Source organism: Sus scrofa, chromosome 17 (assembly GCF_000003025.6).
Source record: "Sus scrofa isolate TJ Tabasco breed Duroc chromosome 17, Sscrofa11.1, whole genome shotgun sequence".
Classification (NCBI taxonomy): Eukaryota; Metazoa; Chordata; class Mammalia; order Artiodactyla; family Suidae; genus Sus; species Sus scrofa.
Window position 1 is genome coordinate 49999774 of NC_010459.5, and position 22643 is coordinate 50022416.

The window sequence follows — 22643 nt, forward strand, 5'->3', positions numbered from 1 at the left end:
CATCGTCTTTGAATTTGATTCTCACCGATACCTACTTTTCTAGTTCATTTTAGCCTCTGTAACCAGGCTGTTGTCTCAGTCAACAGAGATTCTAGATGCCACTGTGTTTTTCACTAGGACAGACAAAGCTTCAGCGAGGGTCACTTGGCGTTTGTCCAAGCCTGTCTTTCCAGACTTGGGATTATGGCTGGAGGTTGTAAAGACGGGGATCTGGGCACAGGGAGTAGTTTGTCCTCTTGGATGCTTTGCAGACCAGCGAAGGGATTCCCCGCCCCCCCCCCCCCCCACTTTGGAAAAACACCTGGATTGTCTTGTGGAGAATTACTCTTCCCCACTAGGTGCATCCTTGGTGGGACTATTTGATCAAGAGGGTCTTCCTGTACCCACCCTAGCCAGGGTGGGCACGAGACCCTAGCTGGACCCATCACACGCTCCCTCTCTCTGGAGTTTGAATCTGGGGAGAAATAAAATGCAGCCTGGGAATGACTGGAAGCCACTGTGGTGCCCTGAAAAAACTGTCTTTCTTTCTTCTTTGTGGAATCTCAGAGATAATTCTGTCTTTGCCCTTCCAAAGGCTGGTTTTTCCTTTTCTGAGTTAACCTATGTCCTTCCAGAAACTTTTTGTTAATTTTTTTTTTTTTTTTGATTTTGCTTAAGTTGGCTGGATTCCGTGTCTGTGGGATGTAACCAAAGAGCCCTGACTGATACAGGTACCCAGAGACTATGCCAAGAATGGCAGGTGGGCAGGTTTTCAGGGTACCCCAGACAAGAGATGCCCTTCCATGTTCTCTCTGCCAGTGAGTTCACACCCCCTGCCTCCGGCCATCTGACCCCCAAGAGCGTTTAGGACATGGCTGTTTTGCGCAGTGGCCACCCCCAGCACTGAAATATTCATTTTAAGCCATCAGTTCACATTTACCTGGCACCAGTGTAGAGCTAAGCCCTATGGAAGGCCATATTCTTCACCCTAGAAGAGGCCCTGGTACAATCTTGTATTCTCATAAGGGACCAACCACAGCTTGTCAAAATGGATGTGGTGAGAAATCTCCCTACGTGCGCATTTCGCACAGGAAAGAAACACCCACCTAGGTCACCATCTCAACTCCTTCCTCTGCAGAGGTCCTGTAGAGGACGTGGCTTCCACTGAAGGATTGGCCTGTGCACTGGCCTGCCCCCGAGAACTGGGGAGAAGGAAGAGTCCCTTCCTTTAAAGCAAACAAGATATTTCACAAACCTGTGGCTTGACCTCATCCACACGTGAACTCTCCAGCGGTGACAGGAGAGTTCATACATCCAATGAATCAAAAGACCCCATCAACAATAGGTCAGTGATTTCAAATCCATTTTCCAAAGAAAAACAGATGAGCCTGAAAGATACAGATGACTTTCTGGAAGAGGTCGCTATGGGTTACATGCATTTTGATTGCTTCCAAGTTATATAAGAAAAAAAAAATGAACTTTTCTCACAGAGTAGCCTGGGTAATGTGAACAGTTGTTTCTAACGCCCCCGCTCAGTCCCCACTTTATTTGGGGAATGGAACACTCTCAACCCTCTCTCTCTCTCCCCTAGTTTCCTTTGGCAAAGCTTCCCTCCCCACCTTTAATCCGCGAGGTCTGGGAGTCAGGGGGGCGGGGCCCCAGCCCCAGAGCTAAGCCAATTAGCATGTAGCATTTCCAGAGCTAAGCCAATCAGCATGTAGCATTTCTAGAGCTAAGCTCTCAGCAGCAGTGATGTATCAGGGCAAACACAGGACCTAAGGTGACCCAACCAGAATGGGTCTCAGGACTTGCCCGGAAGCCCCTGGGCTCTTTTCTGTTGGCTTGAACTTGGAGGAAGAGGCTGCGGGAGCCGAAGCCACCTTGCTGCCTGGAACCTGGGTATGACGTGCATACTAGCTAGAGATTGCCCCAGGGCACAAGAGAAAAGTGAATCTCCTTGAATTGAGCTCACAATCTAGCCATGCCTGAAACCAGCACGATACTTAGATGTTTTGTTTGAGGGGCCACAAATTCCTTTCCTGCTGAAACAAGTTTGGTCTGCATTTTCTATCGCTGGCTACTGAAGGGAGGCGTTCTCCCTAATACTCCCTGGGTGGCCGAAAGGCCAAAGTATGGAGACTTCCTGTTTCCCCATCTGTGATTAAGAGGGAGTTGATCTGATAAGCCTCAGCATCCCCGTGCAGGTACTATCTGGGCTCTCTGGTTCTGGGTGATTCTTCATTATCTTTTTCTGAGTGAGTAAACTTTGGGACAGACAGTCTGGGTTCAAATCTCAGAATCTACTGCACCACTTTTTGCTACTAAACCCCAATTTCCCTCAGAAACCACTGCACCACTTTTTGCTACTAAACCCCAATTTCCCTCGCTGTGACTTTGGGCAATTTACTCCTGCCCTCTATGTCTCCGTTATCTTACCTGTAAACTGGAAATGAGATAATACGACCCTGGTAAAATTGCCATGAGGTGTAATGTGTTAGTGCACACAGAGTGATTGGGACAGTGGCACACAGTTAGCCTAGTCTTGTATTGGTGGTAGCTTTCATTATTGGGTTTTTTGGTTTTGTTTTGTCTTTTTGCCATTTCTTGGGCCGCTCCCGCAGCATATGGAGGTTCCCAGGCTAGGGGTCGAATCAGAGCTGTAGCCACCAGCCTATGCCGGAGCCACAGCAACTCGGGATCTGAGCCAGTCTGCAACCTACACCACAGCTCATGGCAACACCGGATCCTTAACCCACTGAGCAAGGCCAGGGATCGAACCCGCAACCTCATGGTTCCTAGTCGGATTCGTTCACCACTGTACCACGACGGGAACTCTAGCTTTCATTATTGTTATGTTGTTATTTACATCAGTGATCTCCCTCCATCCTGCTGGTTGTCACTATTGCCTTGCTGTCTTGGTTAGTACTCCACCTTAGGATCTTTTTATTCGTTTCCAAGGTCAACTGTTCTTCTCTGTGTCCCAACAGTAAGGGGATTTCTCCTGCCAAGGTCATGAGAAGACAACCCAGGTAGATACGCTCGTGAGGTTCACCATCAGATGGAAGGACAGTGCATCTTTGTTTCTGTGCACCCCATTTCAGTTTAGAAATCTCTTTAATGAATATGATCCTTTTTTCGATAATGTACATTAATTTTTTGGCTACCCAGAATCTACTGCACCACCTTTTGCTACTAAACCCCAATTTCCCTCAGAAACCATCCCCCGAATCTCACCCGAAATGCTTGACTAGCCCTTCGTGTCAGGTGGACTAAGACATCAGGGTTTTCCTTTCCTGGGAACTCTGATTGGTTCAGGGATGGGCATGTGACACACTCGGAACAGTTGGGGAGGGAGAAATGCCCCCCCCCCATGAGGTCTTGTGATTGGTCTAATAATTAAATGGAGACAAGACAAATTATCAGGAGAAGAAAACCAATTAAATTCTGACACATAGAGGTCTCAGAGAAGTGGGACCCCTGAAGTGACCAGAGCAGGCTGTTTATATATCATTGTTAGACAAACAATTATTCGTGAAGATTTAACAAATGGGCTGGTGCTTGGGGTTGCAGACTAATGGAGAAGTAACAAAATTAGTTTATGCAGCTCTCTTAGCCTTGAATCCCCTGCCTCTGGCGAGGAGGCGGCTTTCTTTCCTGGTGTAGGGAGGGTACCTGCACATGGAAGATTTATTTCCTGCTTTCAGAGGGAAGGTGGAGGTTAGAGTGCTTTTTATATCATTAAAAAAATCAGCTATTCCTCAAGTAACTTTAATTCAAAAGCCTCAAAATGCCGTTGAAGCCCATCTTGAGGCAGGCTTCCCTGGGCCCCAACAGGACCTATGAGATGCAATGAAACTGTTGTGGCTTCTGGGGGTGAGGCAGGGACTCTTTTCCACTGGCTTTTGTCCTGCAGCCATGACAGGAGATTCTCTAAGAATGGACCTGAGAGGAAAAGGAGGAAGGGAGAGACCAGGAGACATTAGTCAGGGTCTGATGACATCATTTGAGCACCTGGATCCAGCTGTGCCTGAAACTAACACACTACTCCCTGTAGTTCTTAGCTCTCTGATGTTGTAAATCCCTTTAACATTATTTAACTCAGGTCTTCTGTTGTATGCAACTAAGAATCATAACTGGTACAGTCTTTCAGTTATATGATTTTTGCCTCTAAAAAGGGATGTCCAGGGTCTCAGTCTAGAAGGAGTACAGACACATGGTGATGGGTTCTAGAGGGTCTCTGAGGTCATCCTGGATACCTGGTCACTACTCAGTCTCCAATTCAGCTGGTTTTGCAAGAAGAGCCCTCATGTTATCAATTCTGTCCCTTCATTCCTCTAGAAGGTGTCCTTCTGTCCCTTTAAGGCAGCACACAAGTAACTTAGGATAGCTCAATTGGTCCAACAGTGGAGAGATTGAGAAAAAAATGAAAGCCAGAGCCATTGGCGTGTGATGATGCATGGCTTAGCGATTACCCAGGTGGGGCTGATGTCATTCGGGACTTTGATGCTGGGGCTAGTGCTCTGGTTTCCCTCAGTTTTTAAGAAGCCTGGATCCCTGATCTGCCAAGACCTCAGATAAGATGGGGAAACATTTATCTGCATGAAGGAAAAAATCTCTTTCCAGTTACAAAGTGAGAATTTCAGTCACTTTACCCCATTGACCCAGAAAATCATTGTCTAAGACGGAGGTTTTTAAAAATGTGTAAATGAGCTGCTTGGTTGACATAAAGGAGCAAGGGTTCCCGCCAGTGTTCAGAGATGGCCATTCATCATGTAACCTGACCTGGCTCGTGTAGGAGGATGTCTGAGTCTAAACGTGCTTTAATGGAACAGTGAGGGTCACGTCCTTTCGACTTGCTAATCAGTTTCCCCAAGTTTTCTGGGCTAATAAATCACTTTCCCTGGTCTGCATTAGTTGCACATGGTATTTGTTAGGAAGACCTTCATGTTTCCATTCTTATTTGATTTCAAATGTTGATGGACACCAGGCCTCCTTATTGACTGCAACCTCTGACCCTGGGTCAGAGCAGGAAATAGGATTTTCGAGAAAATGTCACAAGGGTCACAGGAGGCAGGAATAAAGAAGTGATCATGGAAGCGATGCTCAAAGATCGATGGGAAGCAGCAAAACCCAACAGGGTCGTTGTATGAGTTGGGGCCCTCCTGAGAAAGAGAGCCAATAAGAGGGTGTGTGTCTGTATAAAATTTACTATAAGGAATTGGTTCATGATTATGGAAGCTGAGAAGTAAACTGGAGACCCAGGAAAGCCAGTGACGTAGTTCCAGTCTGAGTCCAAAAGCTGGAGAATCAGGGGAGCCAAGTTCCAGTCCAAGGGCAGGAAAAGACCCATGTGTCTAATCAAGTAACCAGGCATAAAGAACAAATTCTCTCTGTCTTCTGTCTTTTTGTTCTATTCAGGCCCTGGTGGATTGGAAGATGCCCACCCATGTCAGGGAAGCAAACAGCTTTATTCAATCCACCAATTTAAATGCAAATCTCATCTGGAAACCCCTTCCAAGACACACCCAGAAATAACACTTAACCAAATATCTGAGTACCCCATGACCCAGTCAGGTTGACACACAAAATTAACCATCGCAGTGGTGAATTCCTGCATCCTTTCTGAAGGCAAATCAGAGGAGAGAATGCAAATTTGTCTATTTATGGAATTTTTTCCAAAATGGCAGATGCCAGAATTCCACTTGATGAAAGGCTGCAGGTTTTGTAGAGGAAAAAGAAAGGGTTACAACAATGAGCTGAAATATAAATAACTTTGCATTTCACAGATTCAACATTCGAGGGCTTAGCTCTTTGCAAATGACTCTGGCTACAGGATGGGTGAGGTTGTGCTGCAGTAACAAACAAGACCAAAATCTCAGAGGCTGAAAATTAGCAAAGAGTTCTCATGAAGGCTGCATCACCACCACAGGGCCAACTGGGACTTCTTCATACTGGGACCCAGGCTGACAGAGGCTTCATATTGGCACTTCCTCCTGCAGTCACTGACGCAGGAGGAAGATGACATGGCTTCAAATGTTGCCCAAGAGGACACTACCTCTTCCTCCCACATGTCACAGGCCATGTTAGTCACATAGCTTCCAAGGGGATGGAGACGAGCCTGGAGGGAGATAGGATATAATTGGTGATCAAGATTTACAACCACCACACCCTGTGACAGGCAGTAATGTGGAGCTTTCAGGGGCATGAACCCCACCCTCCTTGAGTAGAGCTGGTGGATGGGCCCAGGCCTTGTTGCTGCTGAGTGAGGCCAGTCCACTCACCCACTGCTTGGGCTCTGGATGCCAGAGAGATCTGGGCTTCTCTCCACTTCATGTTGTATCATTCTCATGAACTGATTCAAATGCAGATTTTTTGGTGAAAAATTATCCCCCAAAGAAAGCCAGTTCTTGTCACAGAAGCAAAGAACAAGAGAAGAGGCTCAGAAGAGTTGGGTTCTTACCAAACAGCTCTTCTGGAAAAAACAGAGTCGAATGCAAAGAACAAAATGACAAAGTCATGGTAAAAGACAGAGTAGTGTAAATGTGGATATTTTGCAATCAAACTGTTGTTTCATCCTTTTAAATGTATCTAATTAAAGCTAAATAGCATAGCTGTTTAATATCCACTTTCCTTTGAACAACTAGATTAAGTTTTTGTTAACCATTAAAAATATGGATCATTTCCTTTTCTCCTTGAAAGATCCCTTCCCCCTCTCCCTGATGATTTTATTTCAATGTATTTTTATCTTATAAATTATTTCAGTTATGAATTGACAATGTTTGGAATTGGATTTATCATTGAAATTTGTAATACCTGAGTGGTCCAAATAAGACATTTGGATAAATAAGCAATATTTTATTGGAAAAGCATGTCTTTATGAAGCAGATGGGGGGGCGGGGGCGGGAAATCTTCCTTAAAGGACAGTTGCCCCAGCCCCAGTGTCACAAGCTGCCCCCTCGTTGAATGTGTGGGCAGCCTGCCGACCCTGAGGGGAGGCACTCAGGGAAGACTCTGGGTGGGGGAAGATCATGCCGCTTCTTCTAAAATGAGGAAAGCACAGTTGTGAAGGGGAGGTGGGCCGGGTGGGCAGTGAGAGTGTTTTCAGGTGGGTCGGGACTGGGGATGTCATCACACAGAGTTTGAGGGTTGGCGGTGCCCTGGGGAGGTGCTAGTGCGCCCCGACGGGTAGGTCGCCTCGCTTTGAAGATCCTTCCTCTGCTCCCGCACTTGCTGGGAGGGCCCCCCGGGAGGGCCCCCCCCCACCCCCGGCTTGCACAGGAGTAACTGATGCTGTGTAAGGAGCACTGCACCTGTGCCACAGCAGTTCTCACACGGTGTCTCACTTGTCCCTTCACGACAAGGCTAAGAGAGGCTCAGAACCCGTCTCCACCACCATCCCGCCATGTTGCAGAGGGTTGGATGTATTTTTGTTTGGAAATCCACACACAGCTGGTTCCCCACACTCCCTCCAGTCCTCTCTCTTTCCCCAAGACCCGGTCTCCTCACCCCTTCCCTCTTTCTCCCACACGCCCTCCTTCCTCCGCCTCCCTTGTCGCTCTTTCACTCTTTCGTTTTTCTTCTCTCCCTGAAGTCTTCTTTCTCCTTGAAGTTATGATGGCAGAACTAAGCCTTGGATGTTATTTGCATAAAAGCAGTACAAAGGGGGCAAGAGTAACATTTCTTTATGGGCCCGGGGCCAAGCCTTTGACAAATGGTGCCGGTATCAGGGAAAACAAATTGTTAATGTTCTATTGAAATTTCACTGCGGCCAAGAGATGGTTGCATGGGGGAACCAAAATATACTAGGGTTGAAGCAGATAAATTCCATTCCCAAACCACTCAGAGGCAAAGGCAGCTGCAAATTAGGTTTGAAATGGACATCCCTGTCCTTAGAGATTTCACAGTGACAAATGGATTAGTCCCCACATGGAACACAAACCTACTTTGCTTTCACAGAAGCGGAGAAGGCTAATAAAGGCTGTGTCTTCTCGTAGCCCTGAATCAACCTGGGCGCTGTCAACCTGTTTAATAGCTTCTCAGCTGAGCTTCTTAATTAAGTTGCAATAAGAGTTGGCCCTTAAGAAACCCTTAAACACCTGAGTCCTTGAGTGTATTTATTAATCTTTAATTTTCTTTCATTTAAAATGAAATGTGTTTAATTATTATATTACTATTTATTATTTTAAAATTAATACAGGGTCCAAGCTATAGCATGGAGAAAGATCCTTTAGTGCCCTCAAAACATCTGCCAGTGCTCTCAATGCCATCAATATAATAGAATGCTAAGAAAAATATTTGCAAGGTCAAGTAAAATCAAATTTAGGAAAACAGTTTACTACAATTTATCTGGGACACACTGCAAGCAGCCAAGTGTGACGCTTTGCAAACTCAGCATCCAGCCAGTATCCTAACCCCACTCTTCACCCCCAAGCCTCATATCCATCAAGAGAGGCTGGACTTGGCTACAATAACTACTAACCCCCCAAACGCAGCTGTTTAACAAGATTTTTCTCATGCAAAATCAACTGCCTTTGAGATGACCCTGGAGAGCAGCCCCGATGGGGTCTTAGCCGTTGGGGGGATGCATCCAGCAATGTCAACCTCACCATACTTGTTTCCACTACGTAGGGCAGAGCTTTGAGCCCCAAAGCTCCTGCATCTGCTGTGAAATCCTTCAGGCTGAAGTGACACGTGATGCCTCTTCCATCCACACCAATGGTCTAGGGTGCCTCCCACAGCTAGCCTAGCTTCCAGGGGACCACAAGTGGTGGCATCCCTGTGTTTCCAGAAGGAGGGAGAACTAGCTTTGTAGGAACACAGAGTTTCTATTATTCCTCCTTCCATGAAATTGCCACCTCCAAGGAACTCCTGTAAAGGAATTCCGGAGCCATTAATGCGCTTCACAATCTGGAGCAAAGATATTTTCCAAAAGAACTAAGCAATTCTTTCTCTTTTTCTCCCCTTTTCTTTTACTAGGGTGGGGGCCATGTGGGCCCAGAAGAGTGCCTGGCACATAACAGTCATCATAAGTATTTGCTGAATGAATTCATGAGCTCATGACTGGCTGAATGAATGACTGAGTGAGGGCTGTGCAGGCGCTCTCCAGTTGAGTCGGTGGTCCCCTTGGGATGCTGACCGTGTGCTGTGGAGCGAAGCCCGGGAAGGTGGGAGAGCCGGGTCTGGCCCTGCCTCTGCAGACAGATCTGTGAGCTGGAGCAAGACACGAAGCCCCATGGATGTTGTGCATGAAGGAAGAGGCATGCTGTGTGACCTGGGCCTGGAGCTGCTCTAGCCACTAGTGGCTTGCATGGGGGACACCGGACAGGGGTAATGCCCATAAGGAGGTGGGGAATGGGGAAGGCAGAGCAGAGAGAAGGACCAAGAAATTATCTGGAGTTAGGAAGCCAAGAAAAGATTGAACTTTTTTTTTTTTTTTTTTTTTTGTCTTATTAGGACTGCATCTGTGGCACATGGAGGTTCCCAGACTAGGGGTCAAACTAGAGCTCTAGCCGCCGGCCTACACTACAGCCACCGCTAATGCCAGATCCTTAACCCACTGAGCGAGGCCAGGGATCGAACCTGCGTCCTCATGGATGCTAGTCAGATTTGTTTCTGCTGAGCCACAACAGAATCTGATTGAACTTTCTATGAGACAAGTGGAAAGAAGGAAGTCTCTGGCTTGGTATCTACTGATGATGTCTGGATGACACAAAATCAGGGACCAATACAAGAGACCAGGAAACAGGCTGGGAAAACCTAATAATGCTAATAATGACCATCCCATCTGCATAAACTCATATGGATGGAAAAAAATAACATCAACAACGTTCCTCTGCACAGGACTCTACAGTTTGCAGAGCATTTTAAAAATATGGAACCAACGCTGACTATTAACATTCTGTTAAACAGACATTCCAGGTACAGTGTAAATACCTTAGAGCTATTTGCTTAATCTTCACAAGACTATCCTCATTGGACAGTGAGGAAACTGAGGCAGGGAAATTAGGTATTTTGCTCACGGTTATACAGTTAAGGCACCGCCAGTATCTGTATTTTCAAACCCATGCATAAGGTTCTAGAAGCCACGCCCTGAACTCTGCATCCTGCAGCCTCTGCAGAAAACAAAATAAGACTCTTCTGATTATGCCAGTAGCTGGAGTTCTGTCACTTGCATGCAATGATATGGGGCTGGCGTTTCTCAGAGAGAATGATCTCTATTCCAAGACTGTGGAAGGGAAAATAAATACCTGAATTGTATCCCATGGTATAAAGACATTTTGTGCTGTATTAATTCTTTTATTTATTTATTTCCCCCTAAACAAAATTTATGGAGCTTTTACCATGTGCCAGACACCGTTCGAAACTTTCTGTTACCCTATGTAATTTGTCTTCATCTATTCAGGCTGCTGTAACAAAATACCATAAACCGGTGCCTTATAAAAAAACAGAACTTGATTTCTCGACATTCTGGAGGCTGGGAAGTCCAAGACGAGGGCATCAGCAGATTCGGTGTCTGATGAGACCAGCTTCCCACACAGCCATCCTTTCTGTGTCCCCGTGTGACAGAAGGACAAGGGACCTCTCTGGGGTCTCCTTTTATTTTATCATTTATCTATTTTGCCTTTTTTAGGACCACACCAATGGCATATGGAAGTTCCCAGGCTAGGGGTCAAATCGGGGCTCCAGCTGCCAGCCTACATCACAGCCACAGCAACATGGGATCCAAGCCACATCTGCAACCTACACCACAGCTCATAGCAATGCGGGATCCTCAACCCACTGAGTGAGGCCAGGGATTGAACCTGCATCCTCATGGATCCTAGCTGGGTTCGTTAACCACTGAGCCACGAAGGGAACTCCCGGGGTCTCCTTTATATAGGCACTAATAATAATTATTATTTCCTAGCCCAGATCTCCATGGCTTACAGCCATGAAGCTTCTTTCTTGCTCGAATCCGTGTTGTGTCTCAGGGAACTGGCCATCTCTGTTCCACAGTTCCCTCACTTACATACCTGGGATGGCAGTTCCTCTACATCTAGAATTTGGAAAAGCAAAGAAAGCTCAGGGAAGAAACACTGGATCTTAAAGGATAAGCCCCAAAGTGACTCACACACTTACTCTCACTTGCCACTGGCCAGCGCCAGCCACGTGACTAACCCCAATTTCACTAGGAAGAAGACACTCCAACCTATCCCATGCCTGACCTCACTACTCACTACATAGGTGACCGTGGACAAGGCACTTAATTTCACTAATTTCCCTGGGTCTTCGTTTCTTTGTTAGATGAGAACAGGACCAGTACTTTGCCTGTGTGTTGTTATGAGAATCCAGTGTGGTCATGAACCAAAAATGTTAGCTATAATGAGGAGGCCAGCTAGCTACCCATAAGAAATAAAGTATTACTTATGTGCGTTGTGTCTGTTTAATTTAAGTAGGATCATTCTATGCTATTTAAATGCTAGTAGAATGTGTGATCTGGCTGAAAGAATAACCTGTTTTATTCCATAATTTATGCACACACACGCAATATATAAGTACATGCCTGTCCCCATTTTGTTCCATTCCCATAAAAATTCTGCATCAGTGTTTTACCGCTTTGGGCCCAAGGCAACTTAATGATTAAAAGGGAAGATGGTGGGTGCATGTTTGACATTTTCTCAAGTGAGCAAGAGAGCAGGGCTCTTCTCAAGGGCCACCGACCCCACTGGCCCTTAGCAAGCTAATGTCAGAGATGACATGAGTCAGGGAGCTAGGATGCTTTAAACTAGGAGTCAGGTGAGGAAAGGAGAACGAGTTGGGGTCCAAAGAGGACACATGGGACATTTCCGAGGAGTGGGAGCTGAGAAGAGTGGAAAGGGCTGAAGCTTTGTTCCGCACGCAGAGGCTTTGGGGGAAGCAGGCGGTTACGGTGAAGAACAGGGGTCCTGAGAAATGCGGTCCCAGCACCAAAGGCCAAGAGAGGCCAAGGAGCACAAGGGCTCTGGGGTGACTCGCGAGGACAACTTGCCTGGGTGGATGTGAGGCAGATGTTGTCTTTGTGCCCGCTCAGCCTTCACCCCCCACACTCCTGGAGACAGACTCCAAGTTTGCTCTGGGAACCAAGCAGGCTACACTCAGGCCTGCTCCAGGGGTAGTCATGTGACCCAGGCTTGGCCAATCAGACATCACCTGCCTCTGGGCACAGTGATTGGCCAAGGAATGGCATGTGACAGCCGTCAGAGCCAATCAGAGCTAATCCCGAGCCTTTATTAGAGGTGAGGCTCTTTTGCAGAGGGGATCTCAGGGATGGAAGGATGTAAAACTGAGACTGTGAGGTCTCCTGGAGGAGGGCATCTCCCCGAGTGTGAAGTCAAGGAACATTTTGCTGAGATGGAGAGAAAAAGAAGAGTCATAGTCCTTGGATGTAGATTCACCCCAAGCCAGTTCATCCCTGGTTTTACCTTGGCCTGAGCCAATATAATTCCCTTTATGTAAACCAGATAGGTGTGGGTTTTCTGTCACTTATAACTAAATGTCTTCTAAAAGATAGAATGTACCTCTTTGAAGATGTCGTTCCTTTTCTTTGTAGCAAACACTCTCCACAATGCAAAGACACTTGATAGAAGTTTTTGCCCTAATGAGAATAAATTCTGTTGAATTCTCAAAAATCACAGTCTGATTTACTTTCCCCCGAAGAAATCCAACTGTTAATTTACTCTCAAAATACAGGTGTTTGGAAGAGCCTTCACAACCTCGGATACCAATTTTCCTCTTGGCAATTGGCCTTTGAATCCTCAGTGTCATGTACAGTTTCATGTTCAACCAGTCTCCCCAGAAATCTCCACGGGAGCTTATCCTCATGTGGTTATTCTAATGCCAAAAAAAAAAAAAGAAACCCTAAAATTTGTTTACTCTCAATGCATTAGGTGGTAGTTATCAAATCAGAACTGTACTACCCCTTAAATTATCTTGAAAACAAAATCAGGAGTTTATTTAAATACAGCCAAGAAAAGAAACAGAGTAGAGAAAAAACACCCAAAAGATCTGTGTTAGAATTTTTCCTGGGAAGGAAACATGTACATATACTGAGCGTACATGAGGTTTATGGTAATTTGGAGGAACAAATTGAGCCCTGATTTATGACTGTCCATTTCTTGGCTTCTTCTTACAAATAGCCCAGCAGGCCTCTGTTATGGCTGAGTTTCTTCCTAACCAAGTGACTGGAAGAAAAACACTATTGGCTCAACAGCTGGGTGGGACGGACATGGGTCTTATTTCTTTAACCAAACATTTAAGATCATTAATCCACTGAGCTCATCAGTGCCTCCAGTTGAACTCGAGGAGCAAATTCTGAGCTAATTCAGATGCCAACATCTTGGCTGCTTTCCCTTATTTTAAAAACTCTTTTCATTAAATTTGAAATTTCTCAGGTTTCCTGACCCAATTGTGGCTCCTCCACCATCAGTGGAATTGTCAGTTTGCCATGCGATACACACAGCATGATCCCAGTGGCCTGATCTACTGGTCCTTCTAGAGAGTCTGGGAGTTCCCCAGCACTTCGTAAGAAATGCCTGTTCCATGTAAATAGCTACAATGGATTCCATTGTTGGCCACCAAGCACCCGGACTGACGTCCTGGTGAAGACCTTGCACCTGACGTTCTCATCCTCCCAATATTTGGACCGCTGGCGGCCACAGTGTAGCCACTGCCCACCTGTCTGGCGTGCGGGGGCGGTGCCTGCTCACTTCCCCACGACGGATGACAGACTGGACGAGCAGAAACATTTATTTATTTTTCAGCCACTTTGTTGGGGTGTAATGGATTTACGACAAACCGCACAAACTTCACGTATACAATCTGATGAGCTTGAACATATGCAAACACTCAAAACCAGCACCACAGTCAAGGTAACAGATATATCCGTCAACCCCAAGTTTCCTTGCATCCCCTGCTTTTTTGTGGTAAGAACACTAATCATGAGATCGACCCCTCCTAACACATTTTTAGGTATTCCCGACTTTAGGCAGAACACATTGAATTTTTGCTTCCAAGTGTGAGGGTTGGATTGCAAATCAGTGGAGAGCCCATCTGTAAACATGTACTCATGAATACTAGATGTTAGAAGCCAGAGGATGAGTCCCTGAGAAACCGTACTGTATTAGTAAATACTAAGGATTTTCCGGGGGCAGGGGGGAGAGGCAGGAGGAGGGCTGCTCATAGACAAGGAGACCGCCTGTTCCTTAAGATCCATGGAAAAGCGGGACCAGAGCAGGGGATTGGGCTGTAGAAATGGGTCCAGTCCAGACGGAAAGGAAGTGTGAGATGCTGTGGCAGACTTTGGGGGCTTGTACCCAATATCTGTGCTTTCCTGCTTTTGTGTTAGAAACCCAGGTGTTTTGTTGGCACGTGACCATGTTGAAGAAAAACCGCATTTCTCCTTGGGGCTTGCTGGTAGAAATGGCCAGATCACTAAATTCTAGTTAGGGGCGTGTACGCCTAAGTACGGTATTCACATTCTGAGAAGCATCTCAAGGAAAGCAGGCACTCCCTTCCACTGCTGCTTTCCTGCTCCCTGGAGCTCGAATGCTGACGTGGGGTTTGAAGTAGAGCCGGCACCTGGAGCAGTGAGTGAGCAGACTTTTGCTGAGCAGAGCCAAGCAGTGAGATGGAGGGGGCCTGGGTTCTAGAGGTCTTGGGAGCCGCTGCACTGGCCCCGGTCTGTCCACATTTATGTGAGATAGAAATACATCTTTACCCTTTTTAAGGTATGGTCCATTTGGGGGGAACTCAGAACTGAATGGGATCTCAAATCTCATCTCAGTGGGTGCCACTGAGCTGGAAATCTTGGGGTGACCTGGAAGTGAACAGGCAGAGCCAGGGTACGCTCTGATTGCAAAGAGAGCGCAAAACCCCATGGATGTGGAGTGGGTGGTTGACAGAGATGTCTGAGTTTGGAGAACGGTGGATGCTGAAAGGATTGGCCCGGACAAGCTGGGTATGGAGCCTGGCCCTGAGACCAGAGAGGGAGGGAGAGGGAGCCAAGGGTGGAGGTTATCTTCCAAGGCCTGGAAGGGGGAGTCATCATTCTTCCCAGAGGGAAGGGCAACTCAGACCCTGCAGAGTGAGGCTCTAAAGGAAATCAGTGCAGGTGAGAGCTTGAAAAATATACCTAGAGTATTCAGCATATGGTCAGCTTGCAACTGTTAGCTGCTGAGTGAACTAAAGCAGGAATGATGGCATAAGCAGCATCCAGAGAAGTAAGAGAAGCAGGGTTGGCATCGTGTCTAAGGATGGACGCTGGAATCCTAGGATCCATACCTATGCATCTCAGACCAAGGCCTCAAAACAGTGTTTAACAGCTACAGACTAATCATATTATTACTACTGCTGGGGTGGTGGTTGTTACAGTGGAGAGTAACTGAGACTGAGTGGCTCTGAGTGCAAATGAAAAGACTCTCTGGTCCATGAGCCACTGCCTCATTTTAAACTTCCCCAGCAGCCGTTCTCAGATGCGTTTCCATGCTCCGTTAAGCCCTAGGTTAATCTCTGCTCCTGCAGGACATCAGCTGTGATCTTGCTCCAGAGCAGGGAGTGTCCCCCCTGCTCTGACAGCCTGTTACTACCTTCTCATTGGGCGCTGGAGGCAGCTGTCCTGGGACATCCTGGATGGATTTTACGTTATTGCATTCCCTGTTTCCCAGCATCCGATGGGCAAGCAAGACCCCTTGAAAGAGCCAAACCCTGCTTGACGCTGCAAGCGCACCTCATAGCATCTCCTGCAATTTTGAAAATCACATCCAGCCTCTCACATTTTCAAGCTATCACCTAGATTTAGTATTATAGGCTTAAATGTGTATTTGGATGAAATTATAAATTATATAGAAGGTTAATATGTAAGTATATATTAAAACAATATTTTATAGTCAAATTTATAAATGGATATAATTTTGACATTAAGTATGGATTTTGAAAACAAAACTGTAACATAACTTTCAAAGTAGTCCATGGATGCATAATATCATTGTGGCTTCATACCCACTAACTTGGATTTAAAAAAGATACATATACAAGCTTTGCTTTAATTGTTAGGAATTCTGCCTTATTTTTCTGTTCACCAACTTGTACTCCCCTGGCAGATATTTGGTCTTAATAATATATCTTTATTCTTGGAAGTCTTTGATTAATCACTTTATCACTTACCACTGCATCAGAAATGTGCTTGAAAATTGAAATTAATTTTCTGACAATGCCTTTAAATTTTAAGTTATTTTTAATTCAGTGATCATTATGGTAGTTAGTAGAACACATTTGATCAAAACAACTTAAATATGTCACAACTCAGGATAAAAAATGATGACTCCTGAAAAAGTAAAATACTTTGGGATTTACTCCGAGAGGCGGGAGTTTTTTCCGTGAATGTATTCAAGAATGGATATTGTTATTTCAATTCTATTCACACCGTTTGTTTTTCTTGGTGTCGGGCTGGGAGTCTGTTTATGGAAACAGGTGGGCGTGGAAGGGCTTCTGTCACATGCTGTGCAATTGTTCCGGCTCCTTTCAAGTTATATGTCAAAAATTACAAAGCGATTTTTGATAGTCTACGAGCTGACATCTGTACTAGGTTCTTGGATTTCAGTGACAGTGAAGAACTGAAAACAACCCGCCTTGTAAAAGGATGTGGTTCCCAGTTATACATCAGGTGTGGTACCCAGTTGTCAGACTTGTGTTCTCCACACGAGGTATTTTCAAGTGCACCTTTGCTTGGTGCCCCTGAAGGAATTTTTGCAGCAGGGGATGGCACTTTTGTAAGATTCAGGATGGGTGATATCTTTGTACTGGGGAGTATCCCTCCCTCCTCCTCCCCCTCCCTCCCCCCTCCCCCTCCCTCCCCCCTCCCCCTTCCCTCCCCCCCCTCCCTCCCTCCTCCTCCCTCCCCCCCTTCCTCCTCCCCTCCTCCCCCCCTCCTCCCCTCCCTCTCAGAGAGGCTGACTACTCATGGACCAATCAGTGGGCTCCCTTCCCCTAAGGCTTCCTGTTGGGTTTGGCCAATGGGGCGCCCCCACATTGGCAGAAGCGAGGAGAAGAGGGTAAATTTCTGTGGGTATTTCTTCCGAGGTCTCATCTGCAAGGGGACCCAGGGTGGCCACATCTTCTCTAGGAGGCACAGCTTCTTCACATTTTCCACAGCCTCCCCTTCTCCAGGTTCTAGAAACTTCTTCCTCCCTTCACCCACCTGAGGGCTCCACCAGCCCAAAGGGCTGCATTAGCCTTCCTAGTTTTCTTTCCCCACTTATACCTTTGTAAAGATTTCCTCTATTAAACTCTCCTCAGATTACCTAATTTGAGTTCACTCTCTGGTTTCTGTTGCCACCCTGACTGATAAGCCTTTTTTTTTTTTTTTTTTTTTTTTTTTTTGGCATGTGGAGGTTCCCAGGCTAGGGGTCCAATCGGAGCTACAGCTGCCAGCCTACACCACAGCAACGCCGGATCTGAGCAGCGTCTTCAACCTACACAGCTCACAGCAACGCCGGATCCTTAACCCACTGAGCAGGGCCAGGGATCAAACCCACATCCTCATGGATTCTAGTGGGGTTCGTTAATTGCTGAGCCACAAAGGGAACTCCTAAACCTATTTTTTTGTATGATGGAAAGACATTTGTGAAAGAGAAAGCGGTATGCAGGACACGTGTCAGTGGAGAGTCTGGAAACGGCTTCTCTTAGACCTGTCTGTGCCTATGAAACCTTGGAAAGTCTTCATGGCCCCCCTGGGGTCTGGGTACCCCAATTTGATGATGTCCCATCTGGTACCTGACCATCCATCTCCGCCGTGTCACAGTAAGAACACTGTTGGGAACCTGAGAGGCATTAAAGAAAGCTGGAGCGTGCTTTTCATGAATGTCAGTGGATACAGGTAAATCCTATCCAGCTGTGATGTGTGTCCAGCACCTTCCAAACTCTCCTGGGGACAGCCATACCCACTGCTGGCCTCACCCACAAAGGAAGCATACGCCCCCCCCCTTTGAGCTGTGCTGTGTGGCAGGAGCTGGTTTCACAAAGCCAGGACCCCATGATTGCCTGCCAGGGTTTGGCATCAATTACCAGTGACAGGGAGCCTGCCTGGTTTTTCCGCCAGGCTCTTGCGGCGCTGCTTTAGACATTCCAGACAGCCCATTGAGAGTTCTTTATTGCATCGGCGGCCACTGATCTACAATAACACGTAAAAAGATAGGGGTCCCCAGGCAGCGACAGCAGCTGCCATTTGAGTTGAAATTGGAGTTCAGATGTGTGTTGGATCCACCTGCTGTGGGTGGGGTGATGGTGGGTCTTGAACCTCCCAACCCACCCAGAATGGACTAGAAGCCCCTGGGGGCAATTGCCCGTTATTCCTGGTGCCACCAAGACTTGAGGCTGCTGGGAGATGACTGTAGGTGTGCTTGTATTAGCTGCTACTGTGATTGTTTTCCTTCAGGAAGGTATTTCCGATTCTAGTATCTATCTCTATCTGATTAGGGCTCCTGCTCATGCGATAGTTTGAATTCTTGTTCAAATAGTCACTCTCTTCCCTTCCCCATGTGAGTGGAGCATGCTTTGCACCCCTTGAGTGTGGGCTTGGCCCCTTGACTTGCTTTTGGCCAGTTGGATGTCCTTGAAAATGACAGAGCAAAGAAGTTCACTGTGCTTCCATAGTTTGTCTGGTGCTTGCTTCGGGAGATCCACCATGAGAAGAGCATGCCCAGGTAGCTGCCACCCCTCCAGCTGGTGGAGCAGACAGACCTGAGCTCCAGCTGGCGCCGGGTCCCGCAGAGCCTGGCCAAGATCAGCTGAGCCACGGTGGCCCCTTGGACCCGTGAGTGTGGGGGTTCAGGCTTCTTGTAAACCACAGAGTTGGGTTGGCAACACCTGAGAAACGACTGTTTGTGCAAATTCTGCTCTGCTGAACCCAAGAGAAGTGGTTTTCATGTGTCCACTGAAAACCAGGTTTTACTCTCTGAGGCATTTATTTATGAATGTGCTTGTTTATTCTGCCAAGGCTCTTTGATCACCTTAGGTATCAAGCTCTGCTCTAGGGAGACTCATCTGTCTCCACGTATCTGGGTTGTCCCTTGATCTTCGTGAGATAAATCAGGCTCTGCAGGTGGACATGCTCAAAAGCACTTTGAAAGACAGGGTATAAATCCAGCCTGCTTCCCGGCGTGTTTCTCCTGCTCTGCTCAGCTGCCTGACCCTCTGAGGCCAGGCTGGGGTGGAGGTGAGTGGAAAGGAATCCTGCTCTTGCCTGGACAGGCTCAGATGATCCCCTTGTGTTAAATCAGGGGTTGTGGGGGAGGAGGGGGGAGGGAGGTGATGCCCCCTGTTGCCCCTGAGGGGAGCAGGTGTGTTCACCTCTTGCCTGGGTTAATTGGCTCAGCCATTTGTGCTTAGCCTTGCTTCTGTTTTCACATAAAGAAACTGAGGCTCAGAGAGGGGCAATAACTCACCCAACTGTTGGCACAAAGCAGGAGCAGTAAGTGTTAGTATGCCAAGTCCCCGTGATGAGAGACGTGAAAAGACCGCAGGAAAGATTGAACTCCTGCACACCTGTGCAGAAGAGTGTTGCCAGGCCTGACTGCTGTCCTTCGAAAGGCCTGCTTGCAGGGGTGGCCCTTGGCTGGTGGATGGGAACTCGGATTTCAAGAGGTTCCCAGCACCTTGACAGATAAGAGAGGCTCCCTGTGCCTAATCTGTTTACGCAAAGCAATATGGCTTATGCTGAACACCTGCTCTCCTTCTGGAATGCTGGGATTTGGGGACATAGGCGGCGTGGTACCACGTGACCAGCCTCCCATAAAACTCTCAGGCACTGCCTCTCTGATGAGCTTCCCTGGTGGGCAGCATTGCCCCCATGTTGTCACATCTTGTTTCTGGGGGGATTAAGGGAGGCTTGTGTGACTCCGTTGGGAGAGGCCATTGGAAGCTTGCTCCTAGTTTCCCCGGGACCTCATTCCATGTCTTTTCCCTTTGCTGCTTTGCTTCGTATCCATTCACTGTAATAAACCACATCCATGAGTATGTTTACATGCAGAGTCCTGAGTCTTCCCAGTGAATCAACGAAACCGAGAGTGGCCTTGGGGACTCTCACCTCAACATCCCTTCCCTTTGACTGACTCTCAGCCTTGGCTTTGGACCCTTCACTGCCCCCCCCAACCCATCCTTAATCGGACTCTGTTGAACTCACCTCTTGACCAAGAGTTGTGAAGTGCTTTCACCCTTCTTGAGATTCGAGAGCCTTAACTTTCAGAATAATCCATCAGGTGCTGTGTCTTAAATGATCATCTGTTTTCTTGCTAAGAACTTAGTTTTGAGTTTTGTGATATGTGTCAATTTGTCACAGCTTAGCCAAGGAGCTAAGATAAAATGATATAAAGTGAATGTTTTGACATTGGTTTGCCTTGTCCTCTGGGCTCTGTGTTCACTGAGAAGACTCTTAAAGATAGAATCTTAATAGCTACCAAATTATTACCTAACTTCAAAATATTTTGACAGTTCTTCATAGACACCGCTGTAGCAAATAAGTCTTTCAGTTATAGTGCCTACAACTGGAATTAGCCCTAGGACTGTGATTCCTATTTTTAAATGTGATTAGAATTTTATTCTCTATAGCCTGATTATTTTGACTTGTTAATCCAGTCATTAAAAATTGATTGAGTGCCTGCTAAGTGCCATTAACTGTGAATATTGAGGAAATTCAAAATGAAGAAGACCCAGTCTCTGCTTTGGGAAGATGTAAATTCTATGTTTGGTGGTTTTTGTAGATCTTTTTCATGCCCACCCAGTATCTGGCCACCCAGAATCTGGCCACCCAGATAACGTGCAATAACCTCAGGATTGGCCATGCTCATCCTTCTCTCAAGTAATCCATGTCTCTCAGGGAAACTGACCCCGTGCCTGACTACAGCAATGGGGCCTGAATGTTCTGAGCTAACTAGTGTGACCCCACCCTCTTTGCCACATGATTGGTTCAGCAAAATACAGGTGTAAGCCAATCAGCATATAATATTTTCCTGAGCACAAGGCGGCCCAATCAGGGCAGAGCTCATATTTTTCTTGGAAACCACCCTCTGGATATGGGAAAATTGGTGATTTGAATTCTAGAAGACTGGGCCATTTGGGGAAGCCAAGCTGAAACAAAAGATGAAATGGAGAGGGATCTTAAGCCACTCCTGATGTCTGCACCTCTGAATGTGTTGTTTCCATGGATAACAAATCATTTTGAATAATTAAGGGTGAGTTGGTACTTTTGATTTTGCATTCAAAATTAATGTAAATGATTTTGCTCTGTAGTATCTATTCATCTATCTGTTCCCTCATTATATATACTTCAATTTTCCTTTGGGAAAAATGTCCCTCCAATATTCGTAGACACAATTTTTGGGTGGGACTGATACTGCACACTCGGATACACAGGGGAGCTCATGGGAGCATACACCAACAGGCACACTCTACCATTTTGGCTCTGATGATTGGATTAGGAATGGATACATAACCCAGTTGGGGCCAATGAAAGGCTAAAAAGTATAAGACTTCCAGAGTAGGTACTATGAGAGCCCCTCTCTTCCCCTGGTCTGGGTGAACATCTGTGTTCTAGACACCCAGCAGCAATTCTGTTGCTGCCCAATGAGGACCCAGAACTTCCAGAAGGTAGGGTCCAAGGATGGAGCCAACCTTAGAGACAGCAGAGGCGAATGAGAGAAAGCAAATCATTTAAGATCCTGGATTTGACCTGCCATGAGGCAGGCTACCTCTGGACTTCTCTGTTATGGGCACCAAACCCAACCCAATGGAGCTGCCACCGACCAAACTGTTTAGCAATGAAACTAGTTTGAGCTGCATTTTCTGACATTCACTACATGTGATAACTCTTTTCTATATCATTAGCCCTTAGAGAAATGTAAGTTAAAGCCGCAGTGAAATGCCACTACCCGTCCCTTAGAATGGCCCTTATATAAACCTGACAATACAACCGCTAGAGCGTGTGTGGAGCTGCTGGAACTCCCATGTTCCTTTTAGGGTTACAAAATCGTGCAGCCACTCTAGAAAGCAGTTTTTCAGTTTCTTATAAAATTAAACACTCACTTGCCCTATGACCCAGCAAAGCCATCCCTGAGTATTTACCCGAGAGCAAAGGAAACTTATGTTCACACCAAAACCTGCACGCAGATGTGTATAGTGGCTGTCTTCATATCCGCGAAAAGGTGGAAAGCCCCCAAATGCCCTTCGGCGGGTGAAGGGTTAAATAGCCTGTACATCCACGTGACGGGGGTACTGCTCATGAATAAGAAGGATGAACTATTGATACACACAGCGACGCCTTTGACTCTGGGAGGCATTATGTCGAATGAAAGAAAACGGTCACAAGAGTACATTTCCATTTATATGACTTCCTAAAACAGGAGAAAAAAATAAAACCCAGTGATAGAGAACAGTACGGGGGCTGCCGGCGTTAGATGTGGGGGGCAAGCTGAGACTATAAGGAAGCAGTGCAAGGTTGGAGTTTGGAGGGTTTTGGGGGAGGCTGATTTTTCTCATCTATCAAGCAGTGATGGACCTGTTTTATATCCTGATTATAGGGCTAACACAACACATCCATACATTAAAATTCAGAGATGTACACCACAAAAGGTCAATTCCATTGTATAACTTTTTTT